The following is a 22,284-nucleotide window of genomic DNA, read 5'->3' on the forward strand; positions in this document are numbered from 1 at the left end:
TAGAAACTAGAAATGTTTGAAAGCGTAAAGAAAAGGAAGACTGGAGCCAACAAGAAATAAGCAATTCTTAAGCAATTTATAGAGTTTGGAAAACCACTGTCAAAAGTCGTAGTGTATATTACTCCTTCGGCTTTGTTAAACAGACAGCTCTCTAATATTAAGGCTTTTTGGTATCCAAAACTGTGGAGGAGAGCTGGAAGATAAATATATTTAGTGTATGAAAATACACAGACAACACATGTAGCTTGCAAATAATTCAGCCAGAAAACAGAAGGTCACAAATTAAAAAAAGCCACAAATAAAATTTAAATCTTAGTGACTCTTTTTGCCTCTTTATCTGAGACCGCATTAGTGATTGGTGAACAAAAATAAGATCAATATTTGATACTAACACAATGTTTATTTTAAAAATTATTAAATTCCTTCATATTCCAGTAGTCTTTGAAGCCACTGTTATCTCAGCATATTGCAGGAACAGCTGATGAGACTTGGACGCCCAAGTCAAGGAGCAGTCCACAGCTGGGAGTCGAGAGTGGGTGGAAGGACTGCATTTTAGTGCTTCAGCCCTACATGCCTATGCACCTCCCAGCTGCGCTTTTCACTCCTGCTTGACTTCAGCATCTCCCTTCTTAACAAACTTCCGTAAATCCCTTTCTTTAATGCTTAACTGATTCACGTGTGTTCTTTGCTGATAGCACCAGTCATGCTGACCTGGGGGCTCTGTGCTCAGAAGTGCAGGCTCTAGGCATTGCTCTGCATAGCCAAGCGTTGTCCAGGTTCCCTGACATGGTAGGAGGGCTGAGGAAGTGCAGCTCAGGACTGTGAAGCCTAGAACCGTCTAACTTCAAAAGAACGGAGAGAGAGAGAGAAGATCAGTCTGTTTTGCTACATAATCTGGGGCACTCATGCAGAGTTGTATTTTCTTCTTGTGTTGGGGAGATCTAACCCCTGATGAATGAAAAGTGAACCTATGCAATGATAAATGTTAGCTTTTTGGAGAAACGGCGACAGGCCTTTCAGTGAGCACTCAGTGACTCAGGAAATGGAGTAGCTGTTTGGGGGTATAACAACAAACTGGGCTTTTTGCATTTGCTGTTGAGTGAACAGAAGGTTGAAGAAAGTGGCAGCCATCTTAGTTCACAAGTAATGCTTTGTTTGCATGTAAGTCATTTGTGGAACTTGTAAAGGCAGTCATTTTAAAATTAAGATCTTTAATAATGCTTAGAATAGCAGCTGTAATGCTTAGTGGCCAATTAAAGTCAAACATAGCATAACAGTGATGGAGATTAGGTAAGTTTGCTGCTGTCCCATAAGTCTCAGTCCTTTGTCCTCAAGAGCACTGACCTAAGGTGTAGATTTACACCATTTCCAAAAATGGGAAGGAATTGAGAGCCATGGAGGTTTTAATTTTGCCCAAGTTTCATACTACGGCACAAATAAGCCTAAAATAAAATCTGTATCTCCGAATTTTAAGCCCTGTGCTTTAAAGCAATAAACTGTTCACCCACTGTGCTGGTTAGTCATGAGCTTTTTTCATCCAGTAAATTTTGGTTTTATGGTTTTGTATTAACAATTTGCCAAATTGTCCCATATGCTATGTTTTTTCTTAGAGCAGTGAGGGTTTGGGCAACATGCATTTAACAGGTAATTTTCTTAATATTCTGTATTTCCTTTTGGGAAGATGTTTTCTTCTACCTTCTTACAGACCTAGTTCCTTGAGCCATTTATCCTTGCAGTAGCTTTAGTCTTTAGTTAAAATTAACAGTTTTGTTTTCTCATATCATTTTATATTATATTTGCATATTTAGAAACATTTAGTCAAAAAGGGGTGGGAGATGGTGAGAGGAGAAGGAATCATATTCAAAAGCCAGGCTTTCTACTTCTGCAGAAAATCATTTAGAGCTGGCTGATCATGAGTCAACAATACCATTCTCTTACAAAAAGACAGATATAGTAGGATGTATAAAGCTGAAAGAGACCTACCTGAAGCTTAGCTTTGGTAAAGCCTCAGACTGCTGTTTCAGACTTGGGCTAACTGGATAGAGTCCAGAGGAAAGCTTTGAGAATGATCAGCAATCCAGAAAACTTGGATGAAAAATCAGTTTTGTTTCATCTAGGGAGGAGGAGAAGTATAACAGTCTTTAAGTAGGTAGAAGACTACGAAAAAGGAGTAGGGAATAACCTTATTCTTCATTCTTGGGGGAGGGAGGCAAAGCAGAGGAATTAAATTGCATCAAGAGTTACATATTTGAATAACCTTCCTAGTGGTTAGGGTAGTCATGCATTGGGATAGATTGCCCGGGGAGGCTGCAAAATCCTTGCAGGTCTACATTGGTCTTTAGAAGAATCCAGTAGGCAGAGATGAGAAGAGTCAAGCAATAGTTAATTGATCTGGCTATGAAGACTGGGAGTGGACCAGATGATGTCTGGCAGTCCTGCCCAGCCATATTTTCTGTAGTTCTGTTACACAGGTTGCCAGATACTTGTACCCAGTAATGTGTTTTTCTTGAAAAGTGATGGAGTTTTTTTTTTTATTATTTAACCTCTAGTAAATTCCAGTTTTCACTTTATTTCAGCCTCACAACATTTTTTTTTCCTTATTTCTATTCTTGATTCCACAGTATATCTTCTACTTCATTAAAGAGCAATGTAGTGTTTCAAGCTTCTTCCACATATGGGTTGTTATCAAGTACAACTGAGTAATCCATTACGTATTTTTCTCAAATAAATTTGGGCTATTATCTTGACATAAAAAGATGCCACATGACTTCGAATAACATTTTTAGGTCCTTGGTCTTTTGAAGTTTGTTAGCTTCTTAAGTGTGGACATGAGAACTGGCTACAATAATCCAGTAATACATATTTCTTCTCAGTTTATAGTTTGTATTTCCCTGTTAATTGATCAAGAAAATTTCCCTTTTAAATTACTGATGTGTTTGCAACAGTTTCAGCTAGAAGAGTTCTGGATTTCCAGCTGCCCAGATCACAAAAATACTTTACATAAACATTGACTAAACTGTTCTTCATAACATTCCTCTAGCTCAAGTAGATAATTAACTGTAGCTGAGAATATGACATGTCTCAGTCATGGAAGACAGACTGAATTCTGTTTTCTGGATACCACAAGAGCTATATTGTATGTCAAGTTTAATGTCTACCTACTTATAAAGTTTGGACATCTTGTCTGTTTGCATCCTTTACGACACTGATGGTTTCTTTTACAACCAAAAGAGGTGTATTAGTTCCTATATTTGGCTTTAGAGTGCTATGTAGACCTCCAGAGCAATCCTGTCCACAGATATACTTGTGAGCATAATGCAGAGGAAAACATAGATTCACCTTTCATCCCTATGAAGAGTGCCAAAACAAATATCAGTTGTTACTCAGCTTAGTGCTGCTAAGAAAATGTTCCGGTTATCGTTATGTCAAAGAGGCAAAGGTTGCCATATCTGTAAGAACAGAAATGTGGTTCACTGAAGTATTTAAAACATGAAGGGCAAGATTGATTGTTGGACTCCTAAGGACGTGAAAGGGTTGAAAAGTGGGGAAAAAAAAGGCTCTGATTTGGAACAAGAATCTGAGCCCTTGTCCAGGGAATGCTGGTGAGGCAAGTGGAAGGGTTAAAGGAAGAAAACAGATTAAAAGCCTTAGTTATATGAATAGAGGAAAAAAGGAAAAAGCGAAAGGTTCTGATGGGTTTTGTTAGTGTTCCTTAAAATAATTTAGAGAATTCCTGCACAAAAAAAAAAAAAGTTGTTGGCAGAATTTAAGCGAGTGAGTTCATAGTTGCAAAGATATTTCAGCTGAGGATTTGAAACCCCGTTATATTAGAGAAATGGAGTTTACAGGTAAGGAATTTGAACTTAAGGAGGATCATAGAATCATAGGATATCTCAAGTTGGAAGGGACCCATAAGGATTAATGAGTCCAACTCACTGCTCCTCTCAGAACCACGTAAAACTAAACTATATGACTAACAGCATCATCCAGGTGCTCCTTGAGCTCCGTTCCAGGCACCAACCACTTCTCAGTGAAGAACCTTTTCCGAATGTCCCAACCAAAACTTCCCCTGATGCATCTTTCCATTTCCTCATGTCCTGTTGCTGGCCACCAGAGAGAGGAGATCAGCACCTCCTCCTGCTCTGCCCCCCATGAGAAAGCTGTAGATGACCATGGGGACACCCCTCAGCCTTCTCCAAGCTGAACAGACCAGTTCACCTCAGCCACTGCTCCTAAGTCTTGCCCTCGAGACCCTTCACCATTTTGGTCACCTTCCTCTGAACATGCTTGAATAGTTTGATGTCCTTCTTATATCGAGGTGCCCAAAACTGCACCCAGTGCTCCAGGTGAAGCCGCACCAGTGCAGAGCAGAGTGGGCAATCACCTCCCTCACCTGGCTGGGCAATGCTCTTCTTGATGTACCCCAGGACACAGCTGGCTCTCTTGGCTGCCAGGGCATGCCATTGAGTCATTCGACTTGCCATCAGATGGATGGAATGACTTGATTGGAGAAACCTCAAAAATGCATGTGAAGAGCCTGTTTTTCCTTCTGTTCAAGACAAATATTTTCAAAATGGGTGCAGGAGAAAGTAATTTGGGGCTGTCAGAAAGTGCCACACATCACAACTGACACAAACTGGAGAGACCAGTAGAACACTTCCTATATACAATCAGAATAATATGCAGGCAAATTCTGTTTTGTCTTCCTTTGAGCTCAGTTGTGGAAGAGTTGTGTAACTTGAAATGGAAAGAAGTAAATACAGCAATGGGCCAGTTTTGCTGGAATAGAGTTAATTTTCTTCATAGTAGTTATAATCTTCTGGTAGCTAGCACCGGCTTTTGTTTTGGATTCAGTATAAAAATAATGTGATAACACACTGAACTTTCCATACTTTTGCTGGGACAGAATTAATTTTTTTCTTTCCAGTAGCTAGGCCATGTTTTGGAGTTATATATGAAAAGAACCTGAGGACTTACTATTGGTTTGGCTGTTGCCAAGGAGACCATGGACTTTTTCAACTTTCCAGCTGCAGGTGCACATAGAAACTGGGAGGGAGCATAACAGGACAGCACCTAGACTGACATCCAGGCTGGCCAATGAGATATTCCCTGCTCTCAGTATCCATATGTAGCTCAAGCTGGCTTTTCCATTTCAGCTTTTTCCTCTTTTCTTTGGGACCAGCTGTTAAAGACTAGAGTGCTCTCTTTTCCATGACTGGTGGTTCAGCACGATCATGTTTGACCATGCAGCTCAAACTCATCTAGCTCTTTGCTTTTCCAAGATAAGCTGTACAGGACCAGTGTGTAATTTAGTTAGTATATATGTTATTATTATTATTTTCTCTTCTTTTGCTGTCCTACTAAACTTTTTTTTATCCCAACCCACAAGTTTCTCCCTTCTCTTTGGATTCTCTCCTCCATGCCACTTGGATGGGGGGAATGAGCAAGTGGCTGCATGGTCCTAGTTGCCAGCTAGGGTTAAACCGTGGCAAGGAAAAATACAATAAAGAGAAAACAGGATTCCTTAGGCCAAAACGTAGAAGCACAAACACTCTGGAAATAGTGTATCACAGATGACAGAGATCCTCTTATGCATCTCTTGGTAGCCCAGCATAAGGGAGGGGCAGGACTTCTGGACCATCTGCTAGGATTTATGAATCCAGGCCCTGCATGTGCTTGGGAAAAAATCTATCCTTCCTCAATGGCCCATGCAATCATAGGCTGTCTACAGCTTTCTCTCTCTCTTTTTTTTTTTCCAAAGCATGTCACTTATATCCTCTTTTTTCCCTGCTTCTAGCAACTTTTCAGTTCAGTATCTAAACATCCAGAATCATGGAATCACAGGATTTCTGAGGTTGGAAGGAATCGCTGGAGATCATCTAATCCAACAAGCCTACTCAGAGTGGAGTTTCATTAACACAGTTTCCCTGGGCCTTGTCCAATTGGGTTTTGAATATATCCAGAAACGGAGGCTCCACAACTTCTCTGAGCAACCTGTTCCACTGTTTGAGCACCTCTACAAGGAAAAAGGTCATTAGTTGAAGATATTAAACAGTATTAACCCTTGGGCTGCTTCATTAGTGACTAGCCCTCAGGTGGATTTTGGGCCACTGATTGAAACCCTTTGAGCCTGGCATTTCAGCCAGTTTTCAATCCACTTTGTTGTCCACTTATCTAGTTTGTACTTCACCAGTTTGTCAATGAAGATTCTACATGAGACAGTGTCAAAAGCCCTCCTAAATGTTTTTCCAGCACTGGTTCCTTCTTAGGTGCTCTTCTGAATCACAGAATCAGAATCACAGAATGTTAGGGATTGGAAGGGACGTCGAAAGATCATCTAGTCCAATCCCCCAAGAAGACCAGAAGATCTTTTGGCACAATTGGGTCCAACTCATCTCTAGTTTATTATTTGTTGAGGGGTTAGCATGGGGCATACTGAGGAGATAGAAGGGGCACAGATCCTCACATACCATCATCTTTTTCTTAGTTTTGGAAGCAAACTAGTGCTGGATGGGCTGTAACTTAACTCAGTGTTGCAATCCTTTCATTTGCCATGTGGGTTAGAGTAAACAAAAGTGTTTGCGAGAAAAATATGTGTCTCTGAAGAAACTTCATCTGTATAGTTCATTCACACGAGTCTATGTTCTCCTTTTGCTGAAGTTGTAGTTTTTCCAAGAATCACTGAAAAGGTGGCTGCTTGCCATTTAAACATGTAGGTTGTTGCCCAATGTGCAGTACGGCCTCTTTTTCACACATAATGAAGTGTTATAGCCAAGTGCAAATATAACCGTCTTCATGCTCGTATGACTTGTTCTGAACTGCAATATTGCGAATAAACAGTGTCACTGCATGCAGTCTCTGTGCTATCACCACTTGCTACCAAGAGTGAAACAGAATGTTCTGAGTGCAATTAGGTAATCAGAGGTTAGGACATTTCCCTTTTGTTGCCCATGAATTAGCTAAGAGGTCTTTTCTACTGTGGTGAGTAGGATTTCAAAATATTTTGGAAAGGCTACTGTAGTAATTTTAACTTTTCTATTGTTGTAGGATTCTGATTTTGTCACATGGAGATTATTTCCAGTTACTAATAACCTACCAAGTGTTTTGAAACAGGAAATGGTCAGTAGTTCTTGGTAGCTCACTTAGTCAACAGCTGCCTTAGACTGTACAACTTTGTTTTAGTCTAAGCCGTCCCTTTATTTTTGGAAAAGAGAGTTATGGCCCACTGGTCAATTATTGTCTCTGAAATTAAGAGTTATTTTGAAAATCAGCAATTAAATCAGTGTAAGACTCCTTGCAGAGTTAAATATAAATGGGACAACCAGTCAGATTCTCAGCCTGATAGAATATGAGCAGGCTCTTTCTGAAAAGTGACGTATTAGAACTTGGCTGTTCATATTATGGGGTAAATTAGGTAAAGACTTGCCATGTATGGACCTATCTAGTCCTCTCATTTCATGATGTGAACCAGGAGAGAACCCTGCTTACAGATTTCACTTCAGTTATCCACACACAGGGTGACATATTTTAACCTTGATTGCTATTACATATTATTCTTAGTTTTGCATAGAAAATTCCTCTTATTTTCAAATATCTGTTTAATTTTTCTCTCTGTTCAAGGATTTTATTTTTTAGTAGTTGCTTTGTTTTTAATATAAATACGTAGGTGACACTTAGCCGATTATACGTTGCACTGAAGGAGTCCTGAGAAATGATTAAATTTTCACTCACAGTCTATCCCATTTTGCTTTCAGTTATTTGTTGTTCAGCACTTTATGTGTACATTCAAATGCTACACGTAGAAGGAAGATAAATCTGTGGTTACAAATCAAGATTCCTGCTGCTCTTTCTTAAGCCAGTGCTAGTACTCAGTCAAGGAAAACTCTCTTTTAAAATATTATTTTCTTCTTCTCCTTAGCTAGGGCAGTGTGGCCCCTAGGTATTCAGTCTGAATGTATACAGCATTCCCTTAGATGTTATTTGTGGGGTTTTGCAGACTGCTTTCTTTTTCTGTTTATTTAAAGAGCTCGATACTTCTTTTCATAGTCCCACCCACTAGAAACCAAAGTATTATGAATTATTCAATTAATATGAGCACCATGGCTGACTTTTTAAAATACTTTAAAAATCTTCCATGTTGAATTAATGTTATTTTTAATTCACTACAGAAGTACTTCTAATTCAAAACTGTTAGAGATGAAGCTGCTGTGCCATTTATCATGAAAGTGATAATATACTTAGGAATTCCGAACATAACAAATTATGTACCTTTTTTTTTTAACAGCATGCCATCTTCCTGAGACTTACACACTGTCCTTTTAGAGAAAAAGGAAATGGAACCTTATTTAAACTACCAGATTATAAGTTACTACACTGTAATTTATTGTCTAAAACAGTGGAGGTGAGATACTACTCATCCAAACCCTCTTATTGGCAATTTGGAGTTTACTTCCCATCCAGGTGATTCCCACCATGGATGTGCACTTGAAAATGACGCTTGGTCAGTCACCCTGACCTCTTTCTGCCATTTAAATCTACGTTTGTGCATTTTAATGTCAAGGTTGGTGGGGGATCCTGTGGCTGGTGAGCCCCCAGCGACACAAAGGTGTGGCTGTTGGAGCTGGGGTGCCCCTTTGGCAGGCCCGTGGCCTTTCCTCGGGTGGCCATCCCCAGGGAGGGCAATGCCAGGATGCCCATTAGGGTTTTGTTGTTGACTTGGATGAGGGAATCGAGTGTACTATCAGCAAGTTTGGTGATGACACCAAGCTGGGAGGAGTGGCTGACACGCCAGAGGGCTGTGCTGCCATCCAGCGAGATCTGGATAGGCTAGAGAGTTGAGCGGGGAAAAATTTAATGAAATATAACAGAGGAAAATGTAGAGTCTTGCATCTGGGCAGGAACAACCCCAGGTTCCAGTACAGGTTGGGGAATGACCTATTAGAGAGCAGCGTAGGGGAAAGGGACCTGGGGGTCCTGGTGGACAGCAGGATGACCATGAGCCAGCACTGGGCCCTTGTGGCCAAGAAGGCCAATGGCATCCTGGGGTGTATTAGAAGTGGGGTGGTTAGTAGGTCGAGAGAGGTTCTCCTTCCCCTCTACTCTGCCCTGGTGAGACCTCATCTGGAATATTGTGTCCAGTTCTGGGCCCCTCAGTTCAAGAAGGACAGGGAACTGCTGGAGAGAGTCCAGCGCAGGGCCACAAAGATGATGAAGGGAGTGGAGCATCTCCCTCATGAGGAAAGGCTGAGGGAGCTGGGTCTCTTTAGCTTGGAGAAGAGGAGACTGAGGGGTGACCTCATCAATGTTTATAAATATATAAAGGGTGGGTGTCACGAGGATGGAGCCAGGCTCTTCTCGGTGACAACCAACAGTAAGACAAGGGGTAATGGGTTCAAGCTGGAACACAAGAGGTTCCACTTAAGTATGAGAAGAAACTTCTTCTCAGTGAGGGTGACGGAACACTGGAACAGGCTGCCCAGGGGGGTTGTGGAGTCTCCTTCTCTGGAGACATTCAAAACCCGCCTGGACGCCTTCCTGTGTAACCTCACCTAGGTGTTCCTGCTCTGGCAGGGGGATTGGACTAGATGATCTTTTGAGGTCCCTTCCAATCCCTAACATTCTGTGATTCTGTGATTGTTGTGTTGTCTTCCCACCACTGGCGACCTTTGCTCTTCCAGAACTCACCTTTTTTCTCTGTTTCCCCTGATTTTGTGCAGGTGCTGGGATGGCTGGAGAAGGTCGCGTTTTGCAGTTGAGCTGAGGGAGGCGTGAAGCATCATCTATCCCCTGCTGACATTTGAGGTAATGCGATAACTTTTATCTTACCTGCAAGTGACTTTGTGATTAATATTGGCTAAGCAGAGCAATCAATAGTATCCTGTAGCATTCTGCAGATAATCCTCACAGATCCCATGATCCATTCCTGCGGAAGGTGATAATGATAATATACAGTATACAGAATTCTGATTGCGATATGATCATTGTATTTTATTACCCTAAACAACAGAGATATTTGAATTAATGCTGTCAAATTCAATCCTAGTGTAAATTGATGGCTTCAAGCCCATTTCTACCAATCTTTAGTAGCCAGAATTTCAGGAAAAGGGCATATTAACTGGTAGAAGTGCTTAAAAGCCTATCTTTCTTGTCAGAGAAAAATTGTTCTACTGTATTTTAATGAGCAATTTCTCATTTGTAATGTTATTTAAAGTATTAATTGACTGACTTTTTAAATGCAAAATATTGAAACAAATGGAGAAAAAAAAAAATCTGTGTTTTTCCAGGGAGAGAGAATTTGAAAATGCATATCATAGCATTGTAGATAACAGACATCTAGTTTGAATGTATGTATTTCATCTAATTCATATCTGGAGTGTATTACTGAAAGTTTAATCAGACTGAAGTTGGGTTAATTTGAATCAAACATCACTGAAATACACTGTAGTATAAGGGATTTGGACCCATGATTGCTCATGCTGTGGAACTAGGAAGCTGTTACCTAGCGCTAAATGGCTGCATGTAACTTTACAGCTGCTATTTGTGTACCGTAACAGTTCTATGAGACTTAAGTGGCTATTCCTGTCTAAGTGTACGCAAATGTAAAGTTACTAAATAGAAGAGAAAATCTAGAGATTTTTTGCTTTGATTGCAATGCAGTAGGTGAGACTTGCTACCATACGTCCATATTTTCAATGTTTCTAAACCTAAATGGTGGAATGCTAAATGAATTAATCATACCATGAATCCCTGGGACACTTGCCTGAGCATATACCAGTTCCACTAAGAAAATAAGAAGGTCAGGATAGTGAAGGGTTACTTGTAAAAATGTTTGTAAAGTAGCTGTAACTTGGAGTCTTTAGGGACCTCCTCAACTAAAGTCTTCTTTGTTGTGGTTACTGTGCTGTCTCATACAGATTTAAGCATATCTGAAAAACAATTTACAAGTGGCTTCTCTCATTTTATAGCTGAAGCATGGCAAGCCAACCACACAGAAAGCTGCTCCTGTGCTGTTTTCCCAGCTCTCTGTGCCCAGTGAGCCAGTCAATTCCCAGCTAAGCTGCCCGTTCCCAGTTGCTCTGTGAGCAGCGGTGCAAGAAGCGTCCCCAGCACTGGGAGTGCGCAGTGCGGAGATGGGGTCTGGCCTCCCTTCTGGGCTCCAACACGGGCTCACTCAGAGGTTCTGCCAACCTTCTGTAACCTCATCGTGTTTCAGCTTCCTATTTGTAAATGAAGACTAATGATTCTTAATTTCCAGAAAAGGCCACAGAGTCCCAATCCTTAGGACACGCTGTTACTCAAGCAGCGTTTGTCATATTTGATGTGATGTTGATGCTGTGTTACCAGGGGAGAGCTCAGACCCCTTGCATTTAAGTGTCACCTTGGGCTTGGAAATTGATTGTGGATCCATGGGTGGTAAAAATAATTTTTGTGGAACTTTCTCACTTAGTGTCTTCCAGTAATTAGACATAAAGAACATTTTGGCTCAGGGAATAGCAACTAAGGTACTCCACGGATAACATGATCATGGGGGGCAGAGATATCTTGAAAGTGGCATGTCTGTAATGTATAATACCTATGCCAGGTTAATTTTAGATTAAGAGCTGCAAGTGTGATAACTGTCCCCATGCAGCTCAATTAATAGTTCAGCCTTAATATATTTAGCTTTAAAAATGTGTTTGGCAATACCAGCCTTAGTCATCTGGAGGCAAGTTTACTGCTCAGCTCTTCTGTGAAACTGAGACATTTAGTGCATTATGTACAGTGGGAAATATTCATCTGCACGTTTTCTAGACTGCACTTAGTCAAGTGTTCTACTCTGAATGACGTTTTTGTTTATTCTAAATGAATATGTTGCATTCTTTCCTTAAAAGGCCAGGTTGGATGAGGCTTTGAGCAACCTGGTCTAGTGGAAGGTGTCCCTGCCCATGGCAAGGGGGTTGGAACCAGTTGTTTCCAACCCAAACCATTCTATCATTCTACAAAAAATTAGACAGAGGCCTTATTATTTCAAATCTGGGATACTGAGAGTGACCCATAGATGTGGTGAGAGTAATTTGTGCCTCATTGACATTTACAGTCCCAATGGAAGATAACACGAGGCACAAATTTAAACAGATTTTGACAGTACTGGTAGTTCTGCTGAATATGCTGGAAAAAATTCTAATATCTGGCCAAAAGTATCAGAGATGTTTGTAAAATAACTGCTGTAAAATATTCCAGTAACCATAATTTCTTTAGCTATTAACACTTATCCAGCTATCAGGTCAGCACACCTCTCTGTCCTTTAAATAAAGCTCTGCTAAGTTGCTTCCTGTGGAATACAACATATAGAGTACAGAAATGGTTTGTGGTGCTGTGAGAGCCTGAGAAAAGCTGAGAGTATGGGAATAAAATTGTGATCTGTTCCTCCACGGTTTGGAAAAACTCACAGGCATACAGGAGCTTCCTCTTTTGAACAGCCTTTACGGTCAGGGAAGAACTTGTCTGCGCTGAAAATGTCAGTGTGTGGATGTTGTATCAACAATAAATGTGTTCCTCAGCTTAACACCAACATGCTCTAATACTTTTCTCATTGGGCAACTTGTTTGGTGATGCTGGGCTAAAACAAATTACGTATCCACCATTTGTGGGTTATGTCCACTAGTTAGTGACTGGGATCAAGTCCAAATCCTTTGATCATAGAATCAGAGAACGTCCTGAGTTGGAAGGGACCCACAAGGATCATTGAGTCCAACTCCTGTCCCTGCACATGACACCCCCACAGTTCACACCATGTGTCTGAGGGTGTCGTCCAGTTTCTTCTTGAACACTGTCAGGCTTGGGGCCGTGACACCTCCCTGGGGAGCCTGTTCCAGTGTCCACCACCCTCTGGGGGAAGAGCCTTTTCCTAATGTCTAGCCTATAGGAAAAAAAACCTCCAAACCACTCTCTGGTGGTTTTTTTTAGCTTTGTGGATATTCTTCATATTTTTGCTTTATCAGTTCATCATACAATTATACAATATGAAGGGTTTGCTTTTTAGCAGTTAATCAAACAGTCATCAGTAGGACAATTTAATTTACTGTTAAATAAATTGAGTTAAATTCTGCTGCTGTTGGGTCATATGTTACTGCAGATTTGAAATCAAAGTTAAGATTCAGTTTGAACAAATCTGGCAAAGTGAGGTATTATGTCCCGGCAAAGGGTTACAGGCAGTCATATTTTATTAACTCCTGTGAATGAAACAGAAAGGAAACTAGAAATGTAAACACCAAAATATACTGCACAATTTACTTAATGGTCTTTTTTCTTTTAAAGACAATACACTGCAGTCATTTGTAGCCACATTTATTCTGGCTCTTGCTTCCAAGTAAAGTATCTCATAAATTCGCTGTTTGAGAATTATTTGTGAAAAATAGATTTTCCAGACTAAATATACTACACTGAGACAGTGAGAAGAATCAGATTAGCTAAATCTGTGGAAACTTGTAGTTGCACACATGGCTCAGTATGCTTTACAAATACACTCGAGCAAATCAAGTCTTACACCGTAGGTAATACTGTAGGGTTTATTATGCATCACTAATAAAAATATGTCCATATGGTCCAATCTTTGCTGTACTGTGTGGGAAGTAAATCTGGATTTTGGAAGGGGTAACCTCAACATCCCCGCTTAGCTGCAGTGGTCCCGCTGTTAATTCAGCAACACCAGACTTTCTCACCCTGTCCACCTCCGGCGCCCCTTCCCAAGGGAAGCAGCTCACAGAACCACAGAATGGTTGGGGTTGGAAGGGACCTCTGGAGATCATCTAGTCCAAACCATGTCCCTTTCACCGTGCTTTGCAAGCAGCTCCTCTCCGTCCATCTCTTTCCCTCAGGCAGGCCGTCACCCTCCTACTTCTATCTTCATCAGAGGCCAAGGAATCAGAAAAAGGAAAGGAGACGAGCAAGGGGCTGGAAAAGCCATTTCTTGTCTCCGGGCAGAAGTGACACAGGCTGGATGACCTCATTTCGTGGGCTAGATCTGATTTATGAACTATTCGCCATAAATGAAAACCTACTTTAAGAATCCAATTTTTGTTAAAGAAAGAAATGCTAGTCCTCTTTGTCAGATGTTTCTCTGTAAAGCTATACCACCATCTCTAGTAATTTGTGCTACAGCTCCTAGTAACAGCTGCTTTTTACCATATTGGATGACTTTCAGCCACACCGGTAAATTAAATGTGCTACTCCCATCAGGACAAATTCTTCTTGGAAAAAAATAGCTTTTGAGTTGTTTCAAATAAGCTAGTTGCTTAAAAAATCACTCACAGCATGGTACAAGTTTCCTACTCTTTCTATAGTACAATACTTCAATATTTCAGTCTAAAAATTGTTCTTTAGATCCTTTATCAAACTATCTAAGTATACCTAGCAGTATCTGTAGCAAGATCTAGAACAAGGATCTCTAGCAAAGGAATGTATGTATTTTAATTATTTTAGACTTAAAATTTTAAAAGTTACTCTTTCTCCTAGCGCAGAACAAAAAGACACAAGGAAATTAAAACACAGCTGCATGTTCTAAATCTTCAGGACTTTTACTCTGCAAGCATACAGCTGTTATGTACCTTCCTACCAGCTGAGATATTCAGGAGAAACCTGGCTGACCCATGGAACGTGCTTTTTCTATGAGTTTTATATGTCTACCATCGAGTGTGTCTGAGACTGGAAGAAAGCCTGCTTTCCTAAGGACATAAATACTCAATTCCAGGCCAGCCAAAACCAGATCCTTCTTAGCCAAGAAAGTAATTTATAGACCACTAGTAATCGTGCGATTAATTGTTCTCTGCAGCCCACAGAACAGCTGACATCTGGATTCACTTTCGAAGCTGTGAAAGGAGTGCAGACTTTGAGGGGCTGGGGTGGGGGGTTTATATGTGGTTAAAGCATCCTGTATCAGTTTATATTCAGAGCTGAGAGTGTGGTTGGTAAGTTGTGAACAGTCTTCACAGACTATCGCTTTTAGAGTCTCTGAAAACAGTAACAGAAAAATACCTTCCTTGAGTGAACTATACTGAGCCATTATTCTTTTTAGTGTATGAATCCAGTCACCTGTTATCAAGTCCGATTGCTGAAGAGTATATGCAATGAGTCAACTAAAAATTAGGACTAATTCATGCAGCTCCATCTGCTGTGATATTCCGCAGTTCTAGCAGTGTCGGGAAAATGATAATCTATGCAGAAGTGATTTATCTAATGCTGCTGTACACTTTGTAGTAGAACCTAAGAGCAGTCAGTCTCATTGTGTTTACTGTGAATGTGGTTACTTATGCAGGATTCAAGTGTGATTGGTAAGTGTCTGACTCAACAGCATCCCTCTTGTGGTTCTTGGCTTAAAAGGTGTCATCAACAGCTGTATCATAAAAATGTGTATCACAAGTGATTGGTTCAGTATAAAGGTTCTAGACATCCTGTTTTGATGGTATATAAAAATGCCAGTGTGTTTTTAAGCCACTTTGGTAAGTGTAGACATAGTCTGGGGTTTTTTTCATGTGAGATGCTTCATCAAAATATACTTTAAACTTAATAGCTGGGTATTTTAATTTTCAGATCTTACCAATGCAAGTGAAGAGAGAAGTTAACTGAATTTTTAAGATTTTATGAAAGGTTTGAACAGCTATCAGCTTTTCTTCACAAATTATTGCTTACTTCATGAAAATTTGTTTTGGCAACAGTGCATTTAAAAATACTGAGGAAGCTTCTCCCCTTGCTGGTCTCATTCAGGATGTCTTTCAACTTCATGCTGATTTATGCAATTAAGGATCTAGCTCAGAATCTTTGTATTTGGCTACACAAAGTGGTTTATACAGTTGTTGAATGCAGTATGCTACTTTTTGGTAGGTGCCCACAGTTCATATATTCAGATTTGTATGGACTTAAAGCACCAATCAGCAGAGAATAGGGCCAGGGGAAATGCTGGTATGATCCTACAGAGGACACATGGAAAGCAGTTGCAATCTCATTGTCTTTCATTAACAGAGAACTTCTTAAAGAATTTTACTTGCAATTATTTTGAAGAACAATTGTGTTGAATAGATATGCTCATATGCTAACTCTACATCGTTTTAAACAAGATTTAAAGTTAGCTTCCATCTGTAAACTACAGATACAAATTAAATCAATATAAAGCATATCTTAAATTGATATGAACTTCAGGACATAGGAAATAGCACCAATTTAAATTGCCCTGTTTACTGTTATACCTTTTCTCAAGCTGATTAATCTTTGTATGTTGACCAAGTAACAATAAATATGTGAGCATCTGGAGTCACAAGTGGGCATTCAGAAATGCTGTTCGAGTCCTATGTCTGTCATTTACCAGCTTTCACTTAATCTGCTATTTAACTTAATGACTTCCTAAATGGCATACAGGCTGTGTTACGTAGTCTTTAATCTGATTAGGAGCACATGAATAATTTAGCATGCAATTAAACCATGTAATTAATTTGTCCCATGGTAATGAACCGTTAAGTAGTTCCATTAGTCTAGGATAAATACCAGGGTCATGAACTTAAATCTTCTAGCTTCTTGGAGATGTTTTTCCTAGAAGATTTTTTTTGATACATAAATACTATGTAAAATGAAAACCCTTGCTCACCCTGGTTTCCTGAAATTGCTCCTTGAGGTCTGAAAGGCAGGTTTGGGTTCAAGGTTGTTAGAAAAAATTGAGGATGCTTTGTTCAAAAGTGCTTAGCTGTAACCAACCCCATTTCACTAGAGGTCAGCAGGAACTTAATAATTTCAAAACAGGGTTTGGTTATAGCTTTATATATATGCTTATATATATATATATCTTGGTTTTTGTTTTGCTCATACAGAGAAATTATCTCACTTTTCTTTGCAATTGTTTGTACAAATAACAAAGCAAAGATCTGAATTTTGTCTTCTGGATGAATGTTATCTAAGTATTAATAATTTTTTTTTAAAAAAAGCCTAGGAAAAATTACTACAGTAGTTGAGAAAAGTGTTTATAGCCTGAAAAAATTACCACTGTCATTAAAAGGTCTGGATGTTCTTCCTTAATGATACAAGTACATGTAAAGCCGAGTATCAGCTCAGCAATTCACGCCTGCATGATAGCAGCTGAATGTTGCAATTTCTTTCAACTGAGTTGCACCCTTTTGCTGCTTTGATGTGTTTCGGGGGCTGAAAGGCAACCAAAGCAATTAAGTCTTTTCGATGTTCAAAATTTTCTATCTGTGAAGTAGACAGGAACTGAAGACTGTAACTTCAATTCTCTTTTAGCAATTGTCTTCTGGCAGAGGTGATCTACTAGTCTTACAGCTAAGAGCCCCCCTCTGTGTACTTAGTCCATTAGGTTACTGCTGCCAAAGCATAACAGATTTTATTTTATGCGAAGTTTTGGTACGCTGTATGCCACAGCCATCCTTGCACTCCACAGCTCAGTTCTTGGAGAATGCCTTTATGGCTGGATTAACCTGTAACAGGTTTCAGTACAAGCTCAGAGCAATGTCCAAACTCCGGATTCACTGAATGGCTCCTTAATCACATCCAAGAACAGATAACTGTTTGGCCTGTTTCCAGTTTAAATGCTATTTAAATCAGTAATTTGCAGACACATCTAGCCATGGAAAAAGTAAATCAGCTCTGGTAAAATTATCGAAGGTGTCTCTTACAATCGAGATATAAATAAATTTGGTGTTGAAATGAAGCTTTCGCAGTGTCTATTCCAAAATCAAATGTTTGTTTAGGAAAAAAAAAAAAAATTCTTTCTAATCCAAAGTAAGCAATTATTTTAACAGATTTCATTTTCAATTTTAATACTTAAAACTATTATAAATTATTTAGCTGATGCAGAGCTCTAATTAATAATATAAAATTGCTTCTGTTCCGTACTTTTATTTTGTCATAATGATGTACCTTTTAATAATCCTCACATTTGCATCAAGCCATACATAATAAATGCAGCTTTATGCCAGAGTCCTTCGTTCTTTTCCAGTGGTGCTAGTTTTCATTGTTAGGTTTTTTGATTGTTTGTTGTCTGAAATGTTCCTGTTATGAGTTGTTCTTTGGTTTTGTGTTTTGTTCTTTTTTAATTTGCAGTACCAAATCTCTGCTTCAATGGTACTATTCCTTGTTGTTTTCACGTCCCAGATAACTGCTCATGGTAGGTGAATGGGGTGTTATTCATATCAACTGTGACAACTTGTTATTCCTGCTTCTTAACGTGGCTGAGTATATAGGCCTGACAAGGGTTCTGTAGAAACAGGCATTCAGCCAAGCGCTGCTGGTGACTCAATCACGCTGTAATACCAGCAAGCAAGGGAAGAAGTCTTTAGGTCCATGGCAGTTTTAGATTGTGTTGATTGGAAGGGCTGTAACTCATTTCATCTGCAGAATGACGTCCTCGTGGCATTCAGGGGAAGGAGGGCAAGCAGGCAAAGTGATTTCAGCTACGCATGATCAGCCAAACCCACGTGAATATCTTTATGCAGGCACAGAGAGAAGATTTCTCCTTGGTATTACTAATCTTGCCATGAGGCAGCTTGTAAAGGATATCCACACTGTGAAAAATAAAGGCTCTTTCCCACACAAAAATTCTGCAGGTGTGTGTAAGTGTCACGGAGGTACCCCAAAGTCAGTTTTAGGCAAACAACAAGTTCCAAAACAGACTTTATTCTACCCAGAAAAGTGTAGCAAATAAACCGACTAGAAACAGGGTTTATACAATTATTTAGCACTCTGACGACATAAAATACAGGTTCGGATATCTGTTGAGGAGATATTGGGTTATGACAACATAAGAATAATGAGAATCAACAATGTGCACGCATACACTCACAAGAAACAGAACCAGAGGCCTCTGACTCCAGGGTACCCACAAGAAATAATCACTCGCCTGGGTTAGGCGAGGGCTCACACTCGCCTGGGGTAGGCAAGGACTCATTCAAGGATATATCCAGTAAATAACCACTCACGTAAACAAGGAGGTGGGGCACTCTCAATCCCGGGAAGTCTCCTTAGACGGTGTCCCAGTCTAAGGGGAGGGCTCCGGTTCACAGACCCACTGCTCCGAGAAGACCACTCAAAGGGTGTCTTTGATGGGGACCCTGTTTTACAGCCTGGTCAGATCTGGCTGTGGGCATTACAACATGGTCCACAAGCTTCTCAGCTTCTCTGGGCACCTCCTTTGATAAGGACCCTGTCAACTGACCAAGGGTCTCACCCCTCCTGCCCCACCAGCTGGTGGAGGTGAAGTCACCCTGCCCCAAGATGCAGGAGGATGTGACTGTCAGCACCTTGGTACTACCACAGGTGGGTATGTGGGGACAGCCACAGTGGGGCACAAAAGGTGCTAAGGAGCCATCTACTGCCCTATTGAAGTCTCTGTATCTCAGAGAGATGTGCAACTGCCACAGTATGTATCTATTTGGTAGCTGCATGAACAAGGTTCACCTGGAAAGCCTGGAGTTAACGTTCCCAACTCAGCTCTTGTTCTTACTTGATGGTGGGTGTATTGGTGTGTGTTCCATCTGTATTGCAAGCTCTTGTGTCCTTGCCTTTTTGTGATCTGATGGAATGATGAAATGTAGCAATGTACAGGAAGGCTCCTCGGATTAATCCTCCACTCAATAATTTTGTGGTTCGGTTTGCAGCAGAGAGGCCACCTTTGGTTCTGGACTAGCTGCACGCATGCTGCTTTGGCAAGCAGTGCTAAACTGGAGGAAATTATAGGGGGAAAACACTTTCTCATATTTGGAGCATGGTGAGTTGATGGAGATGCCAAAAGCAGCAGTCCCCTCATAGGCACAGTTTAAAGAAGTGTAATGTCATCCTTCCTTCAGGTCCTTTCAGGTTCTGGAGCTATCTAAACATAAGATCTCACTTTAAAGAACAGTTTTGTTTATCGGCAAAACTCTTTATGGTTTACTCTGTGTTAACATTGTTACCTGGCCAGAGTAGATGCAAACTACTTAGTATGCTGTGACTAAACTAGTTTTCTCAGGGATTTTCTTAGCCTGGTTTCCCCTGCTTATGTTGACTACGTTCACGTCCCAATGGAGAGATGCAGTGTTTAAATTCACTTGTGACTGACCTTACTCCAACATCGCTATAGAAAAGGGCCAAGAATTTTTTTATCCTTTTTATAACTTCTGGCTCCCTTTCTGTACTGAAGCAATTAGCCTGAGCTGACCTCTAGCCAAGTGTTCCTGTGGTCGAGTTTCAGCTGCTTGAAGACAGGCAGCTGCTGTATTTTTTTTTTTTTCTGGTTTTAGCTCTCTTCGTTCTTGCAAACTGGTGGAGTTGGGTAGGATAGAGACTATTATTCCTTAGAATAGTGTATTTTACAGACACTGCCGGTTTTTTTTCCTGTTAAATAACAGGGGCTGTATTATTGGCATTTGATACACATACAGGGGTAGGTGTTGGGAGGCAGATTTTACTAGATTGTAAAACATCAGTTTTGCCCCAAAGCCAACAGAGTCTCTTGCTGTGTTAACACTGCAGCCTCTGAACAACTGTTCCTGCTGGCAGTGACTTGCAAAGGTGTTTTAGAAGAACATCAGCTAGTGGCTACAAGACAGATTTGCAAGAACTTTCTGCAAGGCGCTAGTTGTCTGATGGTGGGGCAGATGGCACTTCAGAAGACTCTTCTCTCAGAAATTTTATTCTGTAGTGCCAAAAGCAGTATTATGATGGGGCTGCTCCTGCTTCACACCAGCTTTTTTCCCATGAGGCTGGAGCCATGGTGGTGTATGTCTCCCTTGGCCTCCAATACTTCTAGAAATGGTGGTTGTACTTGCAGAGCTTTTGGTATATGTGCTGGATGCAGAGAGGTCATATAGTCCCTGGTGCTTCACACCCTTCGCAGAGTTCCTTTTGCCTGGGAGAGACACTGAATATGACCCAAGGGGGTCTGGGTTTGACCTGTGAGGAGGGTAACACAACTTGCCCTTTCCGGAGGCTGTTGTCAAAAAGGTGGAGCATCACCCAGGCATATTTTCTATATTTTCAAATGAGAGCAGTTGCCATTTTTGAGGTCAGTCCCGTCCACACTGGGCATGTTCAGAGTGTACCTGTTGGATTTTTCTCTCACATGCAGTTTGCCTGGACAGATAACTCAGTGGAGGATCCTATGTGGATTTAGGCAGAGCAGAGAAACTCTATTACTTTGTGTTGCCAAGACAAAAGAAGCATCATTTACTAGCAAAAGCTAAGGGATTAAAGAGCTATTTTGATTGCCTTTAGGGCTTATGAGCACAAATTAATCCTGTGCCGTTTCAGCTGGGTAGATGTTTTAGTCAAGGTCTGTGACTTAGCAGGAACTGTCCCAAGAATTACAGAATTGCTCTTAAACAAGTGGTAGCTGCTGCTGAAGGGCTGGCTGTGTCCTCTCCTCCGCCATGCTGCTCCGGCTCTGCTCCCAGGATGAGTCTTTGTGGAGTCCTGATAAACCAGGTCAGCAAACAGATTTGTCACAGTAAATGTTTATGGTTTAATTTTAACTGGAACAATTTCCTGTTGGAGTTCATTCCATGCAGGTATGTAAACAAGTCTGCCAGCACAAGAGCGGTCAGTACTGGAATGGGATTGTTTTCATCTGCAGCAGCAAGACTTCATTGAAGTTTAGCGTGATTGCCAACCTCTGGGATGTATTTCCATGCTCCTGGGTTGGTGCTCTGACTGTCAAACCACTCTTGCAGGGGGGAAGCTGAGATGGCTGCTGGTCACAGCACAGGGATGGAGGGGACAGCCGTGCTGTGATGGCCGCATGTGGGGGCTGATTCTTGTCTCACCATGGAGTTGGTCGGTGCAGTTATGAAAAATGAAACATTGTCCACAGATGTGCTGTGAATGATGGACTCTGTTGATGACATTTGTTCTCACGGGAGAGCTTCTGAGAGGGTTTGGGCTTTTCTTGTTGTTAGTCAGGAAGGCGTAGGAAAGTTTGGAAATGAGTGGTAGGAAGATCAGCAGAGGCTGGTGAACACGGGAGAACAGGGAAGTGTGAATATGGAGGCAGCATGAGATGTCTGGGTGTCACAACAGGGAGAGACCAGGAGGGCTGTAAATAAAAGTGGTGGTGTGCTCAGGCCTGTGAAAGAGAAAGGGAAACTTTAGGGAGAAAGTGGGAGGTCTGAAGGGGAGGAGGGACTGTTTGACAGGATAGAAATAGTTTAAGAGGGGAGGAACTGAGAAGTACAGAGAAGCATTTCTGTGGAATATTTATTGATCAGAGACAATAAGAGTTCTTTAAACAAAAATACAGATGGAGCAAGGGAACAATTGAGCTGCTGAAAACGT

At 40.8% G+C, this 22,284-nt stretch overlaps 1 protein-coding gene across 3 annotated transcripts in view; it reads left to right on the forward strand.

The window, feature by feature from the left end:
* GHR (growth hormone receptor) overlaps nucleotides 1-22,284 on the forward strand; it is a 128,764-nt gene that overhangs the window by 35,153 nt on the left and 71,327 nt on the right. For all 3 annotated transcript variants that reach the window (XR_010607795.1, XM_065655626.1, XM_065655625.1), the window contains exon 2: nucleotides 9,717-9,801. The gene's annotated coding sequence lies outside the window, so the exon portion shown is untranslated. The remainder of the gene's footprint in view (nucleotides 1-9,716; nucleotides 9,802-22,284) is intronic.

Source organism: Caloenas nicobarica, chromosome Z (genome assembly GCF_036013445.1).
Source record: "Caloenas nicobarica isolate bCalNic1 chromosome Z, bCalNic1.hap1, whole genome shotgun sequence".
Lineage (NCBI taxonomy): Eukaryota > Metazoa > Chordata > Aves > Columbiformes > Columbidae > Caloenas > Caloenas nicobarica.